The sequence below is a fragment of the Panulirus ornatus genome, chromosome 3 (assembly GCF_036320965.1).
Source record: "Panulirus ornatus isolate Po-2019 chromosome 3, ASM3632096v1, whole genome shotgun sequence".
In the NCBI taxonomy this organism is placed as follows: Eukaryota; Metazoa; Arthropoda; class Malacostraca; order Decapoda; family Palinuridae; genus Panulirus; species Panulirus ornatus.
The window spans coordinates 40,239,322-40,264,180 of NC_092226.1; positions in this window are offsets into that span (position 1 = coordinate 40,239,322).

Below are 24,859 nucleotides of genomic sequence, written 5' to 3' on the forward strand. Positions count from 1 at the left end.
ATGGATGGGGTTGTTAGGGAGGTGAATGCAAGAGTTTTGGAAAGAGGGGCAAGTATGAAGTCTGTTGGGGATGAGAGAGCTTGGGAAGTTAGTCAGTTGTTGTTCGCTGATGATACAGCGCTGGTGGCTGATTCATGTGAGAAACTGCATAAGCTGGTGACTGAATTTGGTAAAGTGTGTGAAAGAAGAAAGTTAAGAGTAAATGTGAATAAGAGCAAGATAATTAGGTACAGTAGGATTGAGGGTCAAGTCAATTGGGAGGTAAGTTTGAATGGAGAAAAACTGGAGGAAGTAAAGTGTTTTAGATATCTGGGAGTGGATCTGGCAGCGGATGGAACCATGGAAGCGGAAGTGGATCATAGGGTGGGGGAGGGGGCGAAAATCCTGGCAGCCTTGAAGAATGTGTGGAAGTCGAGAACATTATCTCGGAAAGCAAAAATGGGTATGTTTGAAGGAATAGTGGTTCCAACAATGTTGTATGGTTGCGAGGCGTGGGCTATGGATAGAGTTGTGCGCAGGAGGATGGATGTGCTGGAAATGAGATGTTTGAGGACAATGTGTGGTGTGAGGTGGTTTGATCGAGTAAGTAACGTAAGGGTAAGAGAGATGCGTGGAAATAAAAAGAGCGTGGTTGAGAGAGCAGAAGAGGGTGTTTTGAAATGGTTTGGGCACATGGAGAGAATGAGTGAGGAAAGATTGACCAAGAGGATATATGTGTCGGAGGTGGAGGGAACGAGGAGAAGAGGGAGACCAAATTGGAGGTGGAAAGATGGAGTGAAAAAGATTTTGTGTGATCGGGGCCTGAACATGCAGGAGGGTGAAAGGAGGGCAAGGAATAGAGTGAATTGGAGCGATGTGGTATACCGGGGTTGACGTGCTGTCAGTGGATTAATCAGGGGCATGTGAAGCGTCTGGGGTAAACCATGGAAAGCTGTGTAGGTATGTATATTTTGCGTGTGTGGACGTATGTATATACATGTGTATGGGAGTGGGTTGGGCCATTTCTTTCGTCTGTTTCCTTGCGCTACCTCGCAAACGCGGGAGACAGCGACAAAGAAAAAAAAAAAATATATATATATATATATATATATATATATATATATATATATTCCATAGTGTACTCGTGTTTATGTACTGCATGCCTGAGGCCCTTATTCTACCACTACGACCTGCTTTATATTCACATGTGTAACTATTAGCTCAAATTTGTCGAGTCATTGTAATGTCTTATCTATATCGCAGCGTGAGGCGTAGATTGAGGCGATTAAACCAAAATTCTGGTGTATCGCTGGTGGGGCCTGAAAGACAAGGGGGAGGTAACCGCTCTTGCGAGCAAGGGGATGAGGGGCTGGAGCAGGGGAGGAGGTGAGGGGCTGGAGCACTGGGAGGGGTGAGGGACTGGAGCACTGGGAGGGGTGAAGGGCTGGAGCAAAGGGAGGGAGTGAGGGGCGGAGCAAGCGGTGAGGGAGGGATTTAGGCAGCGGTTGAGGGGATAGGGCGTAGGATGAGAGGAAGGGTCAGGGGAGTGAGGGCTGGGGTAGCGTGTGGAGACTCGATCATGTGGTGCGTGGTTGTGGCAGGGGAGGAGAGGTCAGAGCAAGGCGGAGCAGGGCAGGGTTCTGAATATTTCATGGTCATTATTTTTCCACCGAGCTCTCTCTCTCTCTCTCTCTCTCTCTCTCTCTCTCTCTCTCTCTCTCTCTCTCTCTCTCTCTCTCTCTCTCTCTCTCTCTCATGATATTTTTAGGTTTGCGGGGACTACGTTTGGGCTTCCAGTTCCTAGTTTTCTCTTTTGCACCCCGTGGTGATGGATAGATAATGTGGCTGCGGCAAACAAGGAAATCAGCGCTTGTTCACCAACAATGGGGGATGCAACAAGCTGTCGGTAAGCAAGACGTTACATACCCTGGTTTTCTTTGGTCGAGGACTAATTCAGAGGTCTCGAGGGCGACTTAGCCCGACGCTCCTGTCTAATTTGAATGTTGGAATATGGAGTGTGAGATTGGAGTGTGGGGTAAGGGGTGAGGGTTTGGAGTAGGACGTGATGGGGTTAGGGCAGGAGGTTGGGGCGTCAGGGGTTGCAAACGGGTTGTTGGATTAGATGGAGGGGTGGCTGGGGTGAGGCCATGGGACCAGGGAGGAAGTACTTGAGGTAGGAGTTAGAGGTTGACGCAGTGGGTTGAGAGATTGGAACAGGAGGTAAGGGATTAGGGTAGAGGGTGCGGGTTAGAGCATCGGAGAAGGGGTTAAAGTACGGGGTGCGGGATTGAAGTATGGTGTAAGAGGTTGCCGAAGGGAATGGGGGTTGGAACAGGGGGGTTAAGGGGTTAGAGTGAGAAATAAGAGATTGATTAAAGGTTGAGAGGTTGGAGCATAGAGTGATGGGTTAGAGCAGGGGTGAGAGGTTGGAACGGAGGGGCGAGGGGCTGAAGTAGCGGGTGGGAGGGTTAGAACTGGAGGTTAAGGGTTGGACCAAGGATGTAGGGGGTTAGATCACTGGGTGAGAGGTTGGAGTACAGAGTGAGAGGTTAGAATAAGGTTGACGGGTAGGAGCAGGGGGAGGGGTTTTGAGGAGAGTGTGAGGGGTTGGTGAGGGGATTAAGGAGTTGGATCATGGGGTGAGGAGTTGAGGTGGGAGATTATGGGTAGGAGCGGAGAGTTTGGGGTAAGGGGTATCCTAGCAGCAGAGGGTGTGGCCGGTAATGGTTTCTTGCCCTGTCAGTCAGATCTTAGTCGGGGATAACCCTACCAGGTCACCATTGACCCTCTAGCAGGTGGGGACGGGTCACTACGGCTGGGCTGAGCCATTACTGGCCTCCATTGACCCCCGGCTGGTGGGACAGGCCGTTGATAGAACCCCTGGGGTCTGGCTGGACGACGGATGTAGTGTGTTAATGTGTGCGTGTGGATGGATATGGTCACCTGCCAGGTACCGTATGCCCGTCCATCATGACCAGCCCGGACTAACCTGACCTCCTGTGTCGGTCTCTATAGCGCTTCTGAAACGTGTTTGTTATCGTTGATCTTGCCTGTCCCAGGTGCTGAGGTGACGGCAGAGGCTGCCGTCCTTAACACCGATACTTGCATTATATTTCCGACAGTGACAAGTTGAGCATCTCGAAGCTTTTGCCTTCATCCCATAGTTTTCGGATCAAACGCCAGTTGGTTTCGTCTTAAACTTCCAGAATTATACGACAATAAACTTCCTGCTAGAAGCTGCTCAACTCGGACACTTGCAAAAGTTTTCGGTCAAAGGATAAATATTGAATCATAACCACAAAACCTTTGACCATAAACCCCACAGTTCTTGTGTTCATTTGATACAAACCCCGAGTTGCCTGATGTTGAACCAGAGATCTCTCGACCTTAAGTGATAGCAAGCAATATCAAGGCACAACTAATCAGTGGGTCTACACTGCAGCAATTCCCTGACCTATAATCACGCAACTCATAACCTCATTTAGAATCTTGACCTTAAGTTAAAAACGCTTGATATTTTTCTCTGCTAAACCTCCTTGCAAAAGCAAACCTCTAACCGTAAAACCACAAAAAACATTATACTTCAATACCTGTAAACCTAATAATGTAAAACCAGTTTGACCGAGTTTCTGTGTGACACTGGGAAACAGACTGCACCTCGAGCCTTCGTAAGTGGTAATCAGAAAAATGGAACTGGAACAAAAGCAGTTTAAAAGATTAGTTCTTGGGTTGGGGCGAGAAAGTGTTGAGTGGAAGCTGTTGTTGTAGCTTCCCGGGGCGCCCTTAGTGACCCCAGACCCGTGATTACAGCTCCTGCAGGGAATACTGAGGTACCTGCTGATGCACTACAGCGTGATGCACTTACCGAAGACGCACCTTCGTGACGTTCTTGTCTGGAGTACTCTTGCAACAGTCACTTGCCTTATGCACTCATGTGGGAGGAAGGCACCTTGGGTGTAGCACTGCTTGTCCGTCAGGCATTTACATGAGGCGCTGTGGTGTGAGGCCCCTTGGGTGTAGCACTGCTGGTTAGACATTTACTTGAGGTGCTCTCATGTGAGGCATTGATACGAGACACTACTGGTGATGGACTTGAGGCACTTACCTGACACACTCATGTGTAAGGCACTTTCGGTGATCCTGTGTGAGGTATTTATATGAGGCATTTGGTATTCCTTTGTCAGGGACTTACTTATGAGAGTGCTTTGTGAATCGCTTTCTCGAGGCACTCCCGTTAGAGGCATTAACTTGAAGTGCACCCATATGTGAAACTCATTCGAAGCGCTCCAGCGAGAAATGCACATCTGAGGCACTCTTGTATAAAACGCTCGTCTGGGCTTCTTCTACGTGGGACGCTCGTCCGAGGTACCTCTGTGATAGGCACATGTACGGGATACTCGTCTGAGGCTTTCCTGTGTAAGACGCTCATCCTTTGCAATTGTGTATCAAACACTCCATAGCAAAGACTTGTATCTTAGCTGCTGAGTTTCATTTCCTTTGTTTCGATGACTGGCGGGGCAAGGAATTGGTGGTGGTAGTGGTCCTGGGTCATCATGAAGTATGGGATCTGAGAACATCTTATGTAGAAAAATGATTATCAGGTAGTCATGTCACCTGAAGGCACACTTCGTTATAAGGAATTTTTTTTTATAAACTTACGATAGTTTGTGACAAAGAATACTGCTTTCTGAAACGGAAAATGACGACTAAAGAAAGCAGCATTAGCGTAAGCATTAGAGTGTCATGGAACAGCCGTGACAGTTGGGTTAATGAAATAATGTGTTAAAACACCTTGATTAAAAGTCACACCCTTGGTACGCATCAGGCAAATTACCGAAGCCATTGGACTAAGTTGCTGTCATACACGTTAATAACTTAGATAAAGGACTGTGACATCTTTGGCGATGCTTTGGTAATCATGGATAGTTGCAGCTACAGAGGCTCCCAAAGACACCTCTCCAGCACTGCCAACAACAGCTGTAGTGTTCATGTCCCAACACGGTTCCCAAGCACTGGTAACTGAGTCTGCCAGCGACATCTGTAGTGTCCAGACCTCATAAGATATGACCAGTGACGGCTGGCAACAACGGTTGCCGATACGTTTTACCCCAGAATACTTCATACCACTGGCAGTGCCGGCCTGCACCAACAGGTGTATAGTAATGTTAATACCCGAGTACACTTACCCAGCACCAACCACTGACGCTGCCAGCAGTGACATAGGCACACGCTATAAGTAGCAATGCCGCTGCAAACAGTGACACTGCTACGTGCTTGAAGTATATGTGCCGCTGCCAGCAGTGCCTCCCCCAGGCAGCGGCAATATGGCATCTGTTGGGAGGGTGGAGACAGCTGCCGGCTCTGGTCTAGGCCAGTATAGCTGGGTACAGCCCTGCCCTACCTCACCACCTGCTGTTGGTCTTAATGAGGTCATTAATGTGCACATTGGCCGCCCAGCAACACCTGCAACATTACATTACCTCCCTCAATACAGTAGTTCATAATACACCTTTATAATCTCGGGAATGTATCTGAATCCAGAATGTATTCCATTGTATAAGCCTCACTGTACTGTGTGGCGCCCACCTGAATATAGCGGGTGATGCTGGCCAGCCGGTGTGACGGGAATTTGTATGTGATTTGTGCCGCCGGGGACGTGGCCGGCCCGTGACCACGCCAGGGAAGGAGGAGAGTACGTGGCCGACCCGTGACCACGCCAGGGAAGGAGAATACGTGGCCGACCCGTGACCACGCCAGGGAAGGAGGAGAGGATGTAACCGACCCGTGACCACGCCAGGGAAGGGAATTGTACGTGTGATCACGTCATGAAGGTAGAGCCTCGTCTTACCATGTGAGTGAGAGGCTCGCGGCCATACCGTGGGACAGGAAGTTGTCAGTGTGGGGACAGTGGTGGGCGGCCACACCAGGAGGTTGTTCTGGTGGGTGACAGAACCATCGAGAGCACAGGATACCGCAGCAACATCCCCGGGACCTAAACCACCGAGAGGACCCGGAGGACGGGAGATGAAAAATCGGTAATTTATCAAATAACAGAAAATAGGATAATTATCCCATGCTCTTCAGAGAGAGACTGTCATTTTGTATCGTCTTATTGTCTTTTCTGTCACGTGGGCACTTAAGCTCCTCACGCGGGGTCCTAGCGTGGGGTGTGTGTGTGTGTGTGTGTGTGTGTGTTTGGAGGGGGGGAGGGGGGGCATGGCAACCCTTCCCTGGGGCCTGCGTCAGCTCTTGCCGGCCACAACAGAAGATGGCTCAGGTAGACACAGAGTGGGCGGCTGCTGGTGAGGGTTATGTGTGGTATGGTTATAACACCACATGTCTTGATTGGTGAGGAGGGAGCACTGGAGAGACGGGTTTCCACATCTAAAGTATCCCTTCTCCTCTCACTCGGCTTTCCTCATCTTCACTCATTTGTCCAACTTCTGAACTCTCGAATTACCCATTTTCATGTTCCCCTTTCAGTGCAAATTCTCTCATATGTCTTTTTTCTTTTCCTCTTCCTATATTATGACTTTCACCCTCCACTGTTATTGTTGTCTCTACACCTCTTGTTCCCTCGCCTCGCCAGCCAGTCCTCACTCCCTCCCGCTGCTCATCATCCTCATCATCGTTAATGTCTGTAAACAATGGCTCTTTCATGGTGGTGTTCCCGGCTCAAGAGGCGGGAGGGACGTGTGCTCCACTCCCCTTTCCTATCCCCACATCTTCTCCCTATCCTCTAACCACCCTATAAAAAGTCCCCCCCCCCCCACCTCCCGCAGCACCCCGTCCCTCAGCATTCTGTGTCCCCATCATACGGCACGTTGCCCCTGTATCCTGTGCCTCATTCGTCTGCCACGTTGCCCTCAGCATCCTGTGTCCCCATCATACGGTACGTTGCCCCAGTACCCTGCTTCTCATTCGTCTGCCACGTTGCCCTAAGCATCCTGTGTCCCCATCATACGGCACGTTGCCCCTGTATCCTGTGCCTCATTCGTCTGCCACGTTGCCCTCAGCATCCTGTGTCCGTCTCCCTTGGGACGCTGTCTCTAGAAGCCTGCGTCCTCGACACCCGGCACGCAAGTCCCCAGTATCCCGTCCCAGCGTCTTGTGTCCCCTTCTCTGGCACGCTGACACCAGCATCCTGTGTCCCTTTTCTCCATTACGCCTGTCTGTAGCACTCTCTCTCTCTCTCTCTCTCTCTCTCTCTCTCTCTCTCTCTCTCTCTCTCTCTCTCTCTCTCTCTCTCTCATACAGCCAGTGTAATAAACGCCGCTGCTGTTAAATGACAGCGTTAATTACCTGCCACACTACATAGATCTGTACCCGCGCTGGGCTGATGCCAGGAAGACTGGGATGCGGAGTTGGGTGTGGGTAAGAGGGTAGATGTGGGTGTGGGTGTACATGTGGGTGCCAGGGTCAGTGTGGATAATAGGTATGTCTGTGGGTGTGGGCAGGGCTGTAGGCTTATGCAGGGAGGCCAGAAAGAGTGAGGATCATACAGACGCAGTTTGATCAAACTTTGCTGACGGTTTTTATGGGAAATTCGCCATTTATGTACCCTTGGGCGATATGGTCGCTATAGGGCCCTGCTGAAGAGGGCTGTTATAAATATATATATATATATAGTTATATATATATATAAGGTTATTAGGTACAGTAGGGTTGAGGGTCAAGTCAATTGGGAGGTGAGTTTGAATGGTGAAAAACTGGAGGAAGTGAAGTGATTTAGATATCTGGGAGTGGATCTGTCAGCGGATGGAACCATGGAAGCGGAAGTGGATCATAGGGTGGGGGAGGGGGCGAAAATTTTGGGAGCCTTGAAAAATGTGTGGAAGTCGAGAACATTATCCCGGAAAGCAAAAATGGGTATGTTTGAAGGAATAGTAGTTCCAACAATGTTGTATGGTTGCGAGGCGTGGGCTATGGATAGAGTTGTGCGCAGGAGGATGGATGTGCTGGAAATGAGATGTTTGAGGACAATGTGTGGTGTGAGGTGGTTTGATCGAGTAAGTAACGTAAGGGTAAGAGAGATGTGTGGAAATAAAAAGAGCGTGGTTGAGAGAGCAGAAGAGGGTGTTTTGAAATGATTTGGGCACATGGATATATATATATATATATATATATATATATATATATATATATATATATATCGTGGGCTATAGGTAGGGTTGTGCCAAGGGGGGTGGATGTGTTGGAGATGAGATGGTTAAGGACAATATGTGGTGTGAGGTGGTTTGATCAAGTAATGAAAGGGTAAGAGAGATGTGTGGTAATAAAAAGAGTGTGGTTGAGAGAGAAGAAGAGGGTATAATGAAATGGTTTGGTCACATGGAGAGAATGAGTGAGGAAAGGTTGACAAAGAGGATATATGTGTCAGAGGTGGAGGGAACGAGAAGTGGGACACCAAATTGGAGGTGGAAGGATGGATTTAAAAAAAAATTTGAGCGATCGGGGCCTAAACATGCAGTCAATAGATTGAATCAGGGCATGTGAAGCGTTTGGGGTAAATCATGGAAAGTTTTTTGAGGCCTGGATGTGGAAAGGGAGCTGTGGTTTCGGTGCATTACACATGACGTCTAGAGACTGAGTGTGAACGAATGTGGCATTTGTTGTCTTTTCCTAGCGCTACCTCGCGCTCGTGCGGGGTGAGGGGGGGGGGGTGCCGTTTCATGTGTAGCGGGATGGCGACGGGAATGGCTGAGGGCAGCAAGTATGAATATGTACATGTGTATATATGTATTTGTCTGTGTATGTATATGTATGTATACATTGAAATGTATAGGTATGTATAAGTGCGTGTGTGGGTGGGTGGGTTGGGCCATTCTTTCGTCTGTTTCCCTGCGCTACCTTGCTAACGCGGGAGACAGCGACAAAGTATAAAAAGATATATATATATATATATATATATATATATATATATATATATATATATATATATATATATATATATATATATATATCGGAAAGGATCACACTTTTGCGCGTGATCAAGATATTCCTATGAGTCCACGGGGAAAATGAAACACGGAAAGTTCCCAGGTGCACTTTCGTGTAATAATCACATCATCAGGGGAGACACAAGACAGAAATATAACAGTCATTTGATATACATCGAAGAGACGAAGCTAGGACGCCATTTGGTAAACATGTGATTGTCCAAAACATACAACGAGCGTTCATAAACTTATCATTTTACAAATCTTATCAACAATAAAATTATCTAATTTGTACAGACCATCGCTAATATTAAGATTATAATTAATTGTGTATTTAGTAATAGAAGATTCAATGATATTTCTCTTGGTAATAGAGTTAGACTTAATAACTGAGATGGCGTTACTCCAGTCAATACAATGATCATCGTTTTTAACATGATTAAACAAGGCATTTGATTCTTGTCCCGTTCTTATACTATATTTATGTTGCTTAAGTCTAACAGAAAGATCCTTACCAGTCTGACCAACATAAAATTTATCACAGTTTCCACAAGGAACTTTATAGATGCAACCAAGAGAATTTTCTGGTGAATTCCTGATTAAGATATTCTTTATAGTATTATGGTTGCTAATGGCAACATTTACATTAAAGGATTTAAGCATCATGGGAAGCAAAGTGAAATTATTATTAAAAGGGAGAACTAAAAGATTCTTGGTGTCAATGGGAGGTTTGGGCTCAACTCTATAAAATGATTTCTTTGCTAACTTAAGGGATTTATCAATGAATGATCTAGGGTACTTTAACTTAGATCCAATAGAATATATCTTCTCAAACTCATCATCAATAAACTCTGGACTGCAAATACGTAATGCCCTTTGGAACATAGATTGAAATGATGATAATTTAACTCTGTCATGTTGAGATGAGTAATAATGGATATATGAGCATACATTGGTGGGTTTTCTGTATATGCTAAACTAAAACTTGTTTCCTTGTCTATGGATCATGCAATCTTAAAATGGTAACGTACCATTATTTTCATTTTCTACAGTAAATTTGATGGAAAGTACTAAATTGTTAAGTAAGAGGAGAAATATTTGTAAATTTTCATTTGTTGGCCAAACACAAAGAACATCATCTACATACCTAAACCAAATTGCATTAGAAGATAAGATATCCTTTAGTAATTTTGTTTCAAAAAATTCCATATAAAGATTACTTAGTACAGGTGAAAGAGGGTTACCCATTGCCATACCAAATTTTTGAGCATAATAATCTCCATTAAATTGAAATACACAGTCTGTTATACACAATTTTATCAGTTCAGTGAAATTAGACTTTGAAACATGTAAATGAATATCATCCAAGACATCAAATAAATATTCTAAAAGGTCATCAACTGGAACTTTAGTGAAAAGTGAGGAAACATCAAAGCTAACTAGTTTGAAATCAAAATTAATATTGATATTGTTTAGCTTGTTGACTAAATCTACATTGTTCATGATATTAGAATTTGATACCTTACCCACTAAAGGGCTTAATAAGGAAACTAACCATTTTGATAATTTATATGTGATGGAGCCTACTGAACTCACTATAGGTCTTGCTGGAAAATTTTGTTTAAGTGTTTTGATAAGTCCATACATATTCTTAATACCTTCCACAAAGCATCTCTATCAACTCTATCATATGCCTTCTCCAGATCCATAAATGCTACATACAAATCCATATGCTTTTCTAAGTATTTCTCACATACATTCTTCAAAGCAAACACCTGATCCACACATCCTCTACCACTTCTGAAACCACACTGCTCTTCCCCAATCTGATGCTCTGTATATATCTTCACCCTCTCAATCAATACCCTTTGGCATATAATTTACCAGGAATACTCAACAAACTTATACCTCTGTAATTTGAGCACTCACTCTTATCCCCTTTGCCTTTGTACAATTGCACTATGCACGCATTCCGCCAATCCTCAGGCACCTCACCATGAGTCATACATACATTCAATAACCTTACCAACCAGTCAACAATACAGTCACCCCCTTTTTTAATAGATTCCACTGCAATACCATCCAAACCTGCTGCCTTGCCGGCTTTCATCTTCCGCAAAGCTTTTACTACCTCTTCTCTGTTTACCAAAATCATTTTCCCTAAATAAATATATATATATATATATATATATATATATATATATATATATATATATATATATATATATATATATATATATATATATATATATATTCTTTCTTTCTTTCAAAACTATTCGCCATTTCCCGCGTTAGCGAGGTAGCGTTAAGAACAGAGGACAGGGCCTTTGAGGGAATATCCTCACCTGGCCCCCTTCTCTGTTCCTTCTTTTGGAAAATAGAAAAAAAAAAAACGAGAGGGGAAGATTTCCAGCCTCCCGCTCCCTCCCCTTTTAGTCGCCTTCTACGACACGCAGGGAATACGTGGGAAGTATTCTTTCTCCCCTATCCCCAGGGATACTATATATATATATATATATATATATATATATATATATATATATATATTTCTTCTTTCTTTTGTACTATTCGCCATTTCCCGCGATAGCGAGGTAGCGTTAAGAACAGAGGACTGGGCCTTCGAGGGAATATCCTCACCTGGCCCCCTTCTCTGTTCCTTCTTTTGGAAAATTGAAAAAAACGAGAGGGGAGGATTTCCAGCCACCCGCTCCCTCCCCTTTTAGTCGCCTTCTACGACACGCAGGGAATACGTGGGAAGTATTCTTTCTCCCCTACCCCCAGGGATATATATATATATATATATATATATATATATATATATATATATATATATATATATATATATATATATATATTATTTATTTATTTTGCTTTGTCGCTGTCTCCCGCATTTGCGAGGTAGCGCAAGGAAACAGACGAAAGAAATGGCCCAACCCACCCCCATACAGAATGTATATACATACACGTCCACACACGCAAATATACATACCTATACATCTCAATGTACACGTATATATACACACACAGACAAATACATATATACCCATGCACACAATTCACACAGTCTGCCTTTATTCATTCCCATCGCCACCTCGCCACACATGGAATACCATCCCCCTCCCCTCTCATGTGTGCGAGGTAGCACTAGGAAAAGACAACAAAGGCCCCATTCGTTCACACTCAGTCTCTAGTTGTCATGCAATAATGCCCGAAACCACAGCTCCCTTTCCACATCCAGGCCCCACACAACTTTCCATGGTTTACCCCAGACGCTTCACATGCCCTGATTCAATCCAAGTGAAGGTTGGTCTGCGGCAGAGGTGTGTGACATCATCATGACATTCTAATTTGTTTATGGATGGTTTGGTGAGGGAGGTAATTGTAAGATTCTTGGAGACGGGGGGAGGGGCGGGTATGCACTCTGTAGGGGATGAGGGAGAGCCGGAGAAGCGAGACAATTATTGCTTGTTGATGAAACAACACTTGTGATAAATACAAGTTAGAAAATAACTTTGTGACTGAATTTGGAAGTTTGTGAAAAGAGTAATGTGAGAGTAAATGCGAATAAAGCAATGTTATTAGGTTCAGCAGTGGAGAGGGTCAGGCTAGTTAGGATGTTATCAGAGCGAAGAGAATTTGGAGGAAGTGAAGTGCTTTAGATATTTAGGAGTGAAGTTGGCTGTGACTCTAATCATGGAAGCTGAAATAAGTCAGAGGCGAATTGAGGGGTGAAGGTTCTGGAAGCATTGAGAAATGTGTGGAAAGAGATGTCGTAATCTGAGAGGGAGAAAATGGGTATGGTGGATGTCTAGGAAATATATTGTTTGAGAACAATATGTGGTTTGAGGAGCGTGATCGAGTAAGTAACAATAGGATAAGAGAGAGCTGTGGTAATGAGAGAGTGTGGTTGAGAGAGCAGATGAGGGTGTGTTTGAAATGGTTTGGACATAAGATGAGAATGAGTGAAGAAAGGTGGATAAAGAGGATATATGTGTCAGAGGTGGATGGGACACGTAGATCGGGGAGACCAAATTGTAGATAGAAGATGGAGTAAAGAAGATTTTGAGTGCTTGAGGCCTGAACATGTGGTATAGCGTAAAAGGCGTGCACGGGATAAAGTGAATTGGAGTGATATGGTATACAGGGGGCGATGTGCTGTCAGTGGACTGAATCTATACATATGAGGTGGCCGAAGGAAACCATGGATTTGTCTGTCGGAGCTTTGGTTTTATTGCATTACACATGTTCCTGGCCCTACTTCGCTAACGTGGGTAACGGCAAACAAAGATTAAAAAAAGGGACAGTTAGATAGATAGATCATTTTCAGTGTCACGGCAAGAACCACTCGGCTTCTGTTTCCATCCATTAATTCCCGGCAATGTAATGACCATCATCAGGCTGACACAATCAACAGTTGTCACCACACCATAACCAGATGACCTCCTCATAATTATCTGTCACAAAAAATGAGATTACTGCAACCTGACCAATATTTGTGTCTGGAGTCAATTACAGTTAATCAAGTTTGGTGGAAATGTTAGCAGTAAACCAATATAGGAGGAGGAACGTCTGTTTCAAATGAGTTCATTGAACATTAGTGTTGAATTACTATACTGAAAGTACTATTAAGCTAGTATGCATAAGCTTCTGTATCAAATTGTTATCTTAAAACACTGGTATTAAACTAGTGTACAGTAACACTTGTATCAAACTAGTACACTGAAACTTTTGCTGAGTTAGCGAACTGAAGTAAGTGTTAAGCTAGTTTACTGAAACAATAGTGCTAAACTTTATATTGAAGTAGTACTTTTAAGTTTATGAATATAGCATTATTGATATCCTATATTGAAGCAGTTCTACTTAACTAGCGGAATCAAAGAGTAGCTAACATTAGTGTACTGAGATTAATGTTAAGAAATTGTGAAGGAGGAATATCAAACAAATGTACTAATACTTCTGTCAAATTAGTGTCCTACAGCTTGTGTTAAGCTGGCGCGCTAAAACTCCTGCTGAACTAGAGTAATGAAATGGAACGACGTAAGTAATCTAAGAGTATAGTTACAGTAATATTGTCATTGTGAATGAACGAATTGAAATTAGTCTTTACTTCCTACATTAAAGCAGTACTGTGATCCCAGTGTAATGAAAGTATGTTCTCACATTGTTTAGTGACCGACTTGGCATATTAACATTGCTAAGAAACCCGAGTCTTACAGGTGGAAATGTTATATGAGAGGAGAGGACGCTGTTCGAGGAAAGGTGGAGGTATCGTAACGGTCACTCCTCGTGTGGCTGGTCCCCACAAACAGTGTGTGAGAGAAGCAGCAGTTAGGCACGTGCCACAGGTCAAAGCCATATAATACCAGTAGGGAGGGGGATGGCAGCAACACCACGCCGTACGGAGAGGAATGGTTGAGGAGGTGCTGGCTGGAGAGTTAAGGCGGAGTGCCTTTGTTGCCGCCACTTTAGTTGAGAGAGAGCTGGAGGACGAGCCACCCTAGCTATACAGGCAGTACTCTATACTGGGGCAAATGAAAACCCAAGAGCTGCAAGATAGGCTGATCACAGATGTACTGCCTGTGGCGTATTGTACAGCCGCCTCCACCTTCCAACCTGGACAGTCAATTGTTGTCAATCTCTCTCCGTGGACTGTGAACCCAGACGGTATCGACCCGCTACTTCCAAGCTTTCATTATCTGGAGTTTTCCTCATCATGTCGAGGTCGTTACTAGTATCCTCCACATCTCACTATATGATAAATGATAATATCAGTTACTTGATATAACTACCAGAGGTGGCATCGCCATGGACGGGGTTGGTGGAGAGGTGAGGGTTGAGGGAAGGAAAACGTGGTGTGAGGGTAGAGGAAAGTGAAGCATGATGTGTGGGGCCTGACTCTCATGATCCTAGCTTGAATCACCGGAATGAAGACGTTTGTAAATAATAAAGAAATGTCTGAGATCACATTACTGATGAGGTTATGTAGTGACCTTCGTGCTGGAGGTCATTATATAACAACACTTTACTGGTTTCATCCTCTTCACTACTCGTACACACCACCTCAGTGTTCTACACTGTGGCTTTATTGTTCGAATGATTTAACAAATTTCTTTCCATAGGCTGGTCCTATTGGAGACTCAGTGTAACGTATAACTATTGTATATATGATAAAATGCGTATGTGATATATAATCCATATAACACCACAGAATTATAATATCCTAAAGTTGTATGTTAGAAATATTTCAGTATGTATGACTGCACCCTGTATGGATGAGAGTTCAAACATGGTTAGACATTTTTCATGGATGTTATAATCGTTACGTAAACTTCACTGGTAACCTGTAATGCTGAAGATATGATGGGGATTCAAGAAGTAAGACAGAAAGCACAACACGTCAGGAAAAATGAGGTCAATGCTCATAGCTAGGCTCTTTCATGGAATGTATTATGAGTGTGGTGGGAATGTGGCGTGAGTGTGGTGGGAGTGTGACGTGAGTGTGGTGGGAGTGAGGCGTGAGTTTGGTGGGAGTGAGGCGTGAGTGTGGTGGGAGTGAGGCGTGAGTGAGGTGTGAGTGTGACGTGAGTGTGGTGGGAGTGAGGCGTGAGTGTGGTGAGAGTGAGGCGTGAGTGTGGTGGGAGTGTGGCGTGAGTGTGGTGGAAGTGTGGCGTGAGTGTGGTGGGAGTGTGACGTGAGTGTGGTGGGAGTGTGACGTGAGTGTGGTGGGAGTGTGGCGTGAGTGTGGTGAGAGTGAGGCGTGAGTGTGGTGGGAGTGTGACGTGAGTGTGGTGGGAGTGAGGCGTGAGTGTGGTGGGAGTGAGGCGTGAGTGAGGTGTGAGTGTGACGTGAGTGTGGTGGGAGTGAGGCGTGAGTGTGACGTGAGTGTGGTGGGAGTGAGGCGTGAGTGTGACGTGAGTGTGGTGGGAGTGTGGAGTGAGTGTGGTGGGAGTGAGGCGTGAGTGTGATGTGAGTGAGGCGTGAGTGTGACGTGAGTGTGGTGGGAGTGTGGCGTGAGTGTGGTGGGAGCGTGACGTGAGTGTGGTGGGAGTGAGGCGTGAGTGTGGTGGGAGTGAGGCGTGAGTGTGGTGGGAGTGTTGTGGGAGTGAGGCGTGAGTGTGGTGGGAGTGAGGCGTGAGTGTGACGTGAGTGTGGTGGGAGCGTGACGTGAGTGTGGTGGGAGTGAGGCGTGAGTGTGGCGTGAGTGTGGTGGGAGTGAGGCGTGAGTGTGGTGGGAGTGAGGTGGGTGACGTGAGTGGGGAGGGGCGTGAGTGTGGTGGGAGTGTGACGTGAGTGTGGTGGGAGTGTGACGTGAGTGTGGTGGGAGTGTGACGTGAGTGTGGTGGGAGTGAGGCGTGAGTGTGACGTGAGTGTGGTGGGAGCGTGACGTGAGTGTGGTGGGAGTGTGACGTGAGTGTGGTGGGAGTGTGGCGTGAGTGTGGTGTGAGTGAGGCGTGAGTGTGGCGGGAGTGTGGTGGGAGGGAGGCGTGAGTGTGGCGTGAGCGTGGAGTGAGTGTGGTGTGAGTGAGGCGTGAGTGTGGTGGGAGTGAGGTTGTGTGGTGGTGGTCAGTGCGGGATGGGTCACATATTAGCTGGGAGTCATCATGAGTGTGGTGTGAGTGAGGCGTGAGTGTGGTGGGAGTGAGGTTGTGTGGTGGTGGTCAGTGCGGGATGGGTCACATATTAACTGGGAGTCATCATGACTGATTCATACAGATATCGAGCTTGACATTTGTCCATAAGATTACATGGTACTCTGTATATTACATCATCTTGGAGATGAACTTTGATGTAACTTGACCGAATATGCCCTACACCATCATACTCAGCCTTCTAACAATATGAATAATAGATTGAGAAATGATAACTTGTCCTTTATCTGGCCAGCCGACATTTTGTGCCTATTTTACCAGTTGATAAAACTTGCCTTACGCGATACTAATTTACAATTTCGTATTAAACCCTGGATATCATTATGATCCTCAGATAAGCTCGTATATATCCTCATGTTCTACGTAGGTATTGCCGGAAGCTAACAAGATCCACAGGTTATATATCTACATGACACAGTGGACAGGATACAATAACCTGTTATTATTTTATCCAAGCCAAATCACCAACACAATTTAATACCTACATTCCCAGAATAATTGATGCTTACTCCCACAGTAAAGGGGTGCGCCAGTTGGTATTAGCGTAGAGATGAATTATAGTGTTGTGACATGTTACACTGGGAAACGAAAATATATAGGGAGAGATATGGGGAGAATTTGGATGTTACACAACTCATCAATGTTAGCAGCCACTCCCTCCCTCAGAGGTGCTGCACAGGTCCGAATGAAGGTGAGGGAGGGAAAGTGAGTTGACATATGTCGAGTGGAACCGTGGACGGAGGAGTGAATGGAGTTGAACGTCGAACAAAGAACTTCGATCATAGAGAGGAAAACACGTAATAAGGCAGAACGCTGTGGGCCATCACTGTTGAGAGGAGGAGAAGGAGAGATCGCTCCACCATCGCCGACGATCAGGGAGAAGCGGAACAGTGAAAGGAAGGAACTTCGGAGTGAGTGCAATGACTCATGCTACACTCTAACAAAAGCTTTGGAGATGGTGAGGACCACGACAAAATATTCACCAAAACCCCTGAGTACGGAGGGCCGGTGGTGAGTCCCAGAGAAAAGGTCGGCCGTGATCTGAAAAAAAAAAAGGGGAACGGGATTCTGTGTAGGGAAGTGAGAGTTAAGGAGAGTTTGAGAAACTCTGGAGACAGCAGGTGAGGGCTTCAATCAGTGTCTTGAGACAAGAAAGTTCATCTAATGTAGCGAAAAGTAGCGTTGAACTGACGCCCTAGGAGCATTAGTATCAGAGTGGCTCACTATGTGCGGCAGTGTTAACCTGGTGAGCAAGATACAGCAGTGTTAACCTGGTGAGCAGAGCTCGTAGGATAAGCTCACATGATATGTTAAACTCAAATACGCAGGACAGGAGTGTTGGTCTTAGTGTATTGGAACGCTTCTGTACAAAGATCAGAGGACAAACATCTTGGTAGATGTACACAGCAAAGGACATTCAAAGGTATCTCCTGTATGGCGGTCATACTGTGGGCTGTAATGATGAACACTGTGGGTTACCGTGGGTCAGAGTGGGTCAAGCAAGGTGGTGGTGGTGAGCACTGTGGGTTACCGTGGGTCAGAGTGGGTCAGGCAAGGTGGTGGTGGTGAGCACTGGGGTTACCGTGGGTCAGAATAAGTCCAGCAGGGTGATGGTGATGGATACTGATGGTGAATACCGTGGGTTACCGGGGTGATGATGGTGATGAGTACCATGACTTACCGTGAGTCAGAGAGGGTCTAGCAGTGACGGTGGGGAATACCATGAGTCAACAGTGGTTCGGTAAGGTGGTTGTGGTGGTGATAATGAAGAGTACCGTGTGTTATTGAGGGTCAAAATGGGTCCAGTAGACAGGCAGCGGCGAGTGCCATGGGTTCAAGGGATGGATGGTGAATACACTGGGTTTTCATGGGGCAGAGTGGATCCAGCTGGGTCAATGGGTCCAGCAGGGCGGTGGTGGTTCCTGGCAAAGGTCACAGGATGGCCTGGTCGTGGACCTGGCTTGTGGGAGGAGCCATGGTCACAACAGCCACGGACATCACTACACCTTCCAAGTGGTCCTTCGTGTACAAACACTCTCACGAGCACATGACCCGGTCTGGTAACCCAGCCGTCATCACTCTAACAGGAATTCAGAGAGCAGCAGACCACTGGGTCGTAACGAGGCATTTGTGATAGTGGTGGAGATCAGAAACTCATAGTTTAATGTAGGTAAGAGTATGAAGACATGAGGATGTTCTTAGGGGAAAACCTGTAAACTTCCTATATAACTATACAGACGCAAACATTGTCAGTCGTGGACCAGAAGTGAAATTATATTCTTCAGCGTAACTATGATACTACAAGCAGCTGCTTTAACTGATAGATCATTCCACATGTTAACAATCTTGTTGAGGAAAAAGTACTTTGTCTCTTTTCTGTTTCTAGGTAAAACGTTTGGCCCACTTTGTTGTATCCATTACTGCGAATTCAATTAGACGTATCTATCCACAAGTACTTACTTGGTCGAGAACATCGAAGCCCTTGATAATGTTGAGTGCATACATTAGATCACCTTCTAACCTTCTCTTTTCCATGTTCAGTTATTCAAGTATTTTAGTCGAATGTCTTAGAATTTGTTTCTCTGTCTGGGAGTCATCTTGGTAGCTCGCCTCTGTGCTCTCCATTCTGTCAATGTCTTTTTGCGAGAAGGGTGACCAAGGTCGGGTGCACCATTCAGTCGTAAAGTATGAGGACAAATTCTTTAGACTGAACTTCAAAAGCCGCATGAATCCATGAATTTTGTTCACCCTTGTTATGCTCCTGTGCATTGCTTATTTGGATTTAAGGCCCCCGAGATCATTACACCCAACTCTCTTTCCTCGTTTGTTCATACTGTAGCTTGGCGTCTCAGTGTTACTACTGATACGAAAAGTAGATTTGATCAACTAAAGAGATGTTTGGTCACGCTGTGGCAGAGGTAAACCCCGATCCCGACATTTTCTTCGTTTCTTCTGTATTTTTCAGTAACAAGTGAGAACGATCTTCAGATTTACTGTGAATATCCGTCTTGTCAGAGTGTTAGATGAGAATATTAGGTTCATTTTTCTTATAGACATAAAGTAGTCAGTTACTCGGAACGTAGGAAAACCGAAAGAGGGATTTAGGATAAGAGGGATCATGGCAGGATAGATAAACTGGAGGTCAAAGACTTGACGCAGGACAGGTACAAGTAAAGTAAGGAAGACTGTGGAATAGAACACCTAGGGGTCAAGACTCAGGTGGTCGAGGTCATATCACAGGCAGCGGCGGGAGACGGACCGATGGGAGGTTCATGACGGCATGTGTCAGCTGCCGCCACCGTCTGAGATTGAGGCAGGTCTGGGTGGAAGGGAGTATAGAGCAGCATGGACACAGGTCACAGGTGGGAGCAGGGAACAAGGCAGGTAGCGGCCATGATGAGACGGTTACGGAGTTTGTTCACGTAGGCGGGCTTCCCACTGCCACTGATGCACCACATACGCATACATAACCAACGAATGAAATAAAAAAAGAAGTCTGGGTCATATATTAGAATATTCTATCGTAACGCACGGAGCATACGTAACACATTTTCGGAGTTAGATACAACAGTACTGGAAGAAATTGATGTAATTGGTATTTCGGAATCTTGGCCAGCTATCGGAAATAGAGATATCATCGCCGAATACGCCATTTCTGGGGACCCTATACTTAACAGTGATAGGAGAAATACAAGAGGCGGTGGTGTCTTGCTCTGTGTTAAAGCTTATCTAAATCCTATGATAAAAAGAAAAATGTTGGTGGGTAAGATCGAGTGTATTGTTATAGAAATCAAAGGTAAGTTTCGAAAGAAAATGAGTGTGATTAGTTGATAGGCCTCCAACACCAGAGGTAGACGAAAGACTATATGATCAGATAACAGAAATTAGAAATTAAGACGACCAGATCACATTAGGAGATTCTAACATAGTTATCTAATGGGCAGAATCCCTTTCCAGGAGCTTGAGGTGTGGGCTTTAGGTAAACCTGCTTGATGGTGGCCTAATACAGTTTGTTGATAAACCTACGCGCGACGAAACATATTAGATCTAGTTCGACTACAAATGAGGATTGTGTTAACAAAGTTGAAGTCGGAGAAAAGGAGAAAATTTTGGTACAAGTGATCACTGGCGAATTACTCTTGGATTAACTTTCAACATTGCCTGTAATGCTGGTCAACGTGAGTGCCGCGAAAAAATACAGCAATTCAGGATTTTGAATCTTACAGATCTTTTCATTGTTTGTGACAGACAAACTTGGGATGATATTTTAAATAAAAGCGGTATGGTCGTTCAAAGCAGTGGAGGGAACGTGCGGGCCAATGTTTAGCAGACGACCATTTTTCCAATGCCAAGCCAAAATGGTGGAACGATGACATAAAGAAGTGTATGTTGCCGAACACAGCAGCACATAAGAAGCGCAAAGACACCAATAACCAGCTTGATAGAACACATTATGTAAGTCTACGTAGAGAAACTATGAAGCGTATATTCCTGAAAAATAGCAAGAGTCATTACCCAGTCAATTGGTCCATTCGTAACTGAAAATAGTCATTTGGTTCTCGACAACGAAGACATGTCAAGGATTTTGAATGATCTGTCGCATCTGTATTTACAAATGAAGATACAGCACAGTTCCCGAACCCAGTGCCAATGCTGAGAGAGGAAAATACATTGCGAAACATGGACATGAGAGTTGAAGATATAGTATCAGCACTAAAGGAAATGAGAACAGAGAAAACAGCAGACACAGATGAGTTTTATCCCGAAGGACAATGAAAGAGACGAAAATTGAGACAGTTAAGCCCTTGACTACTCTCTTACGTTACTCAGTTGCTACAGGGGAAGTTCCAGGGGAATGCAAGCTCACCTATGTAACAATCATTTTCGTAAAAGGTAATGAAAACACTGTTCGGAAATTCTTGTCCAGTCAGCTTAACGTCTGTAACCTTATGGAAACCATCGACCCGGGGTCAGATTGTAAACCATTTAGAGAACCACTACGTAATAAACGAGTCTCAACTTGGTTTTCGACGAGATCGTTCATGTGTGACAAGTGTGCTTGATATCTTTAATGAAATAATCACATGATCATGAAAGTAAAGCGGGTAATATCATTATCTAGATTTTCAAAGAAACATTCGATAAAGTTCTACGTCAAAGGTGTTAAGAAAAGACAAGTCACATGGTATAAATGGGGTTAAAACTTCTGTGGTTAGGAAATTGGTTAACTGGCCGTAAACAAGAGGAGTGATTAATGGTCAAGCAATAGAATGGTTAAACGGAACAAGTGATGCACTACAAGGATCAGTCTTGGGACCGGTTCTCTTTCTCATATATATTAATGATATTGATAATGGGCTGCGTTGCAAGATATCGAAATTCGCAGACGGAATTAATTGGGGAAGTATATCGACAGTGGAAATTGAACGTCTGCAGCTTCAGACAGACACACACACACACACATATTGATGGGCTGGGCTCTCAGGTGGCAAATGAATTTTAAATCGATAAGTGCAGAGTTTTACATGTCTGTAGCGAAAATGAAAAGGCAAGCTACAGTATGGATTGTTTTGAACGACAGTTGGTGAATAAGGAAAAAGACTTGAGTGTTATAATCTCTGGTGATCTAAAGGAAGGTGAACAGTTCACCGAAGCAGTTACAAAGGCGAGCTAAATTGCTGGATTTATAGGTAGGGCTATCGAATTATGTCCAGGGAAATTATCCTTTAATCTAAAGCAATTTGTAAAAGAACCTACCAGAGAAGATCTGTTATATCTAGTTTTGTCAACGAAAATTCATATATTAGTATTGAGGTAGTAACGTGGAGGGAGATTGAAAAGAAAATTGAAAGTACCTGACTCCATGCTACAAATATCCTGACTCTGTGCTACAGAGTACCTGACTATGCCATAGAGTACCTGACTCTATGTCACAGAGTACCTGACTCTATGTTAGAGACTTTTGAAGGATTAAGACTCCAGCTGAGGGAAGGAGAATGGGGGAAGTTTATATCAGGTGACCTGACCTCAGAGGATCTTACCCCAGAGGGGCCTCAAGAACGATGGTTGATTGGTTGGTTGGTTGTGCTTTAGACCTATCAACAGCCAGGGTCAGTAAGGGCGTCAACGCCAAACTACATCCACCAACAGAAAACTATTGAACGCCTTTGTCAGGTGTTGAGAAAAATGTTAAGACCAAATGCACTTTCAGTATGCAAGTGACCCATGACCTCTGGAGTTGACCGAAAGTCAGGTCACTGTGTAGAGGATGATAATAAAATTTGTAGCGAATTATGACTTAATGATCACATACTTGATATTAATCACATTTAATTTAGATAGAATTCTATTGAAACTCAGTGGATGACTGAAGGATTGAAATACCTCACTGGACAGAACGAAGTGCAGGAAAAATGAAAAAAGGGAGAAGACAGTGTTAGGATCAATGATTATACGGAGAGGACAGTGTTAGGATCAATGATTATAGGGAGAGGACAGTGTTAGGATCAATGATTATAGGGAGAGGACAGTGTTAGGATCAATGATTATAGGGAGAGGACAGTGTTAGGATCAATGATTATAGGGAGAGGACAGTGTTAGGATCAATGATTATAGGGAGAGGACAGTGTTAGGATCAATGATTATAGGGAGAGGACAGTGTTAGGATCAATGATTATAGGGAGAGGACAGTGTTAGGATCAATGATTATAGGGAGAGGACAGTGTTAGGATCAATGATTATAGGGAGAGGACAGTGTTAGGATCAATGATTATTGATAAAAACAAATGTCAAAAAAGACATTAGGAAAACCAAAAGAGAATGTGAGAAATGCGTGATCAAAAAAAAGTCTGAACAGAACCCCGAGTGATTTTTTTTTTTTTTTGTAGATATGGAAAACATAAAGTAAGAGAAGATATGGATCAGTTAAAACTGACCGAGTTATGTAAATAGAGAATGGTCAGGAAATGAGCTTTGTTTTAGATATCGTTATTTTACTTATTTACCAAAGAAGATCTGAGCACCATATCTAAGGCCGAAGGAATATGCCATGGAAGTAAGGAAAATAACTATTGCACATTTTCTGTTGCTGGAGACAATGTTCCCCCAACACAAAACACATCACCAGGAGTCTCACTGGAATGCACGGATAAAATTCTTCATCCATTAGTGAACACTCTTAACATATCCCGAAGGTCAGCTCATCTGTGAAAGTCTCAGATATAATAACAGTATTGATAAAGGATCATACGTATCATCCAGTAAGTATTAACATCAGTAGTGGAAGAGTTTTTGGAGGTAATAACTGCAGTTAAAAATTCGAACACGTCCAGAAAAGAAATGATTCTGAGCTTGGAGTTATTAAAATGAGATTTTTTTCAATCACAAATTTTAATTTTTTCACTAAGAGTTTTTGAGACTGTTGCACTTGATATAACCAAAGCTTTTGACAAGGTGTGGCATCGGGGTATCATATTTAAGCTCCCCTCTCTTTGCTTCCCTCCCTTACTTTGCTTTGTCCTATCAAGCTGCCTCTTTACCCGATCTATTTCTTCGTTGTTGATGAATCAGCCTATCCGGCTTTCTCCATTAATAACGGTGCCCCTCAAAGTTCTGTCCTGGTGCCCCTCAAGGTTCTGTTCTGTCTCCACTTGTTTTTATTAACGATTTCCTTCCACAAATTATCAAATGCCCTCGTATGCTGACGACTCAATAATGCATTCCTCCACATCCTTCAGTTTGCTTCTTATACTCTCACTCGTTCTGCATTTCATCTCGGCACAACTTCCTCAGCAAACTCAGGCTTTGGTAGGATATCTCAGTAGGGTAGACGAAATCAGGCTCTGTTTAATGCCTCCAAGACCCAATTTCTGCTCATCTCTATCGAAAACTCACAGCTTTACTCTCTCTTTGACGGTTCTGTAATTCCACCTCGTGACTCGATAGCATACTGTATATTACTGTAACGTTCACTCATTCTTGGAAACCCTACGTTACGGAAATAGCTAAGTTTGGCTGTAAGAAACTGGATGTCCTGTTTAGATGTCGAAATTTCTTTTCTATCGAATACTTGTTCCGTTTAAACAAAGTTTTGATTGGTCCTTGTATGGAGTACTGCTTTCACATCTGGGTTGGCTCTAGCTCTGCATCCTTGCTTGACAAAGTTTAGTCGAAAGCGGTCCGATCTATAAACTGTCCCAGGCTAACTTCCAAACTTGACCCCCTGCCCTTCGCCGCAATGTTGGTTCACTGTCCCTCTTCTACCGGTATTACTTTGGTTTTTGCTCCCAAGAG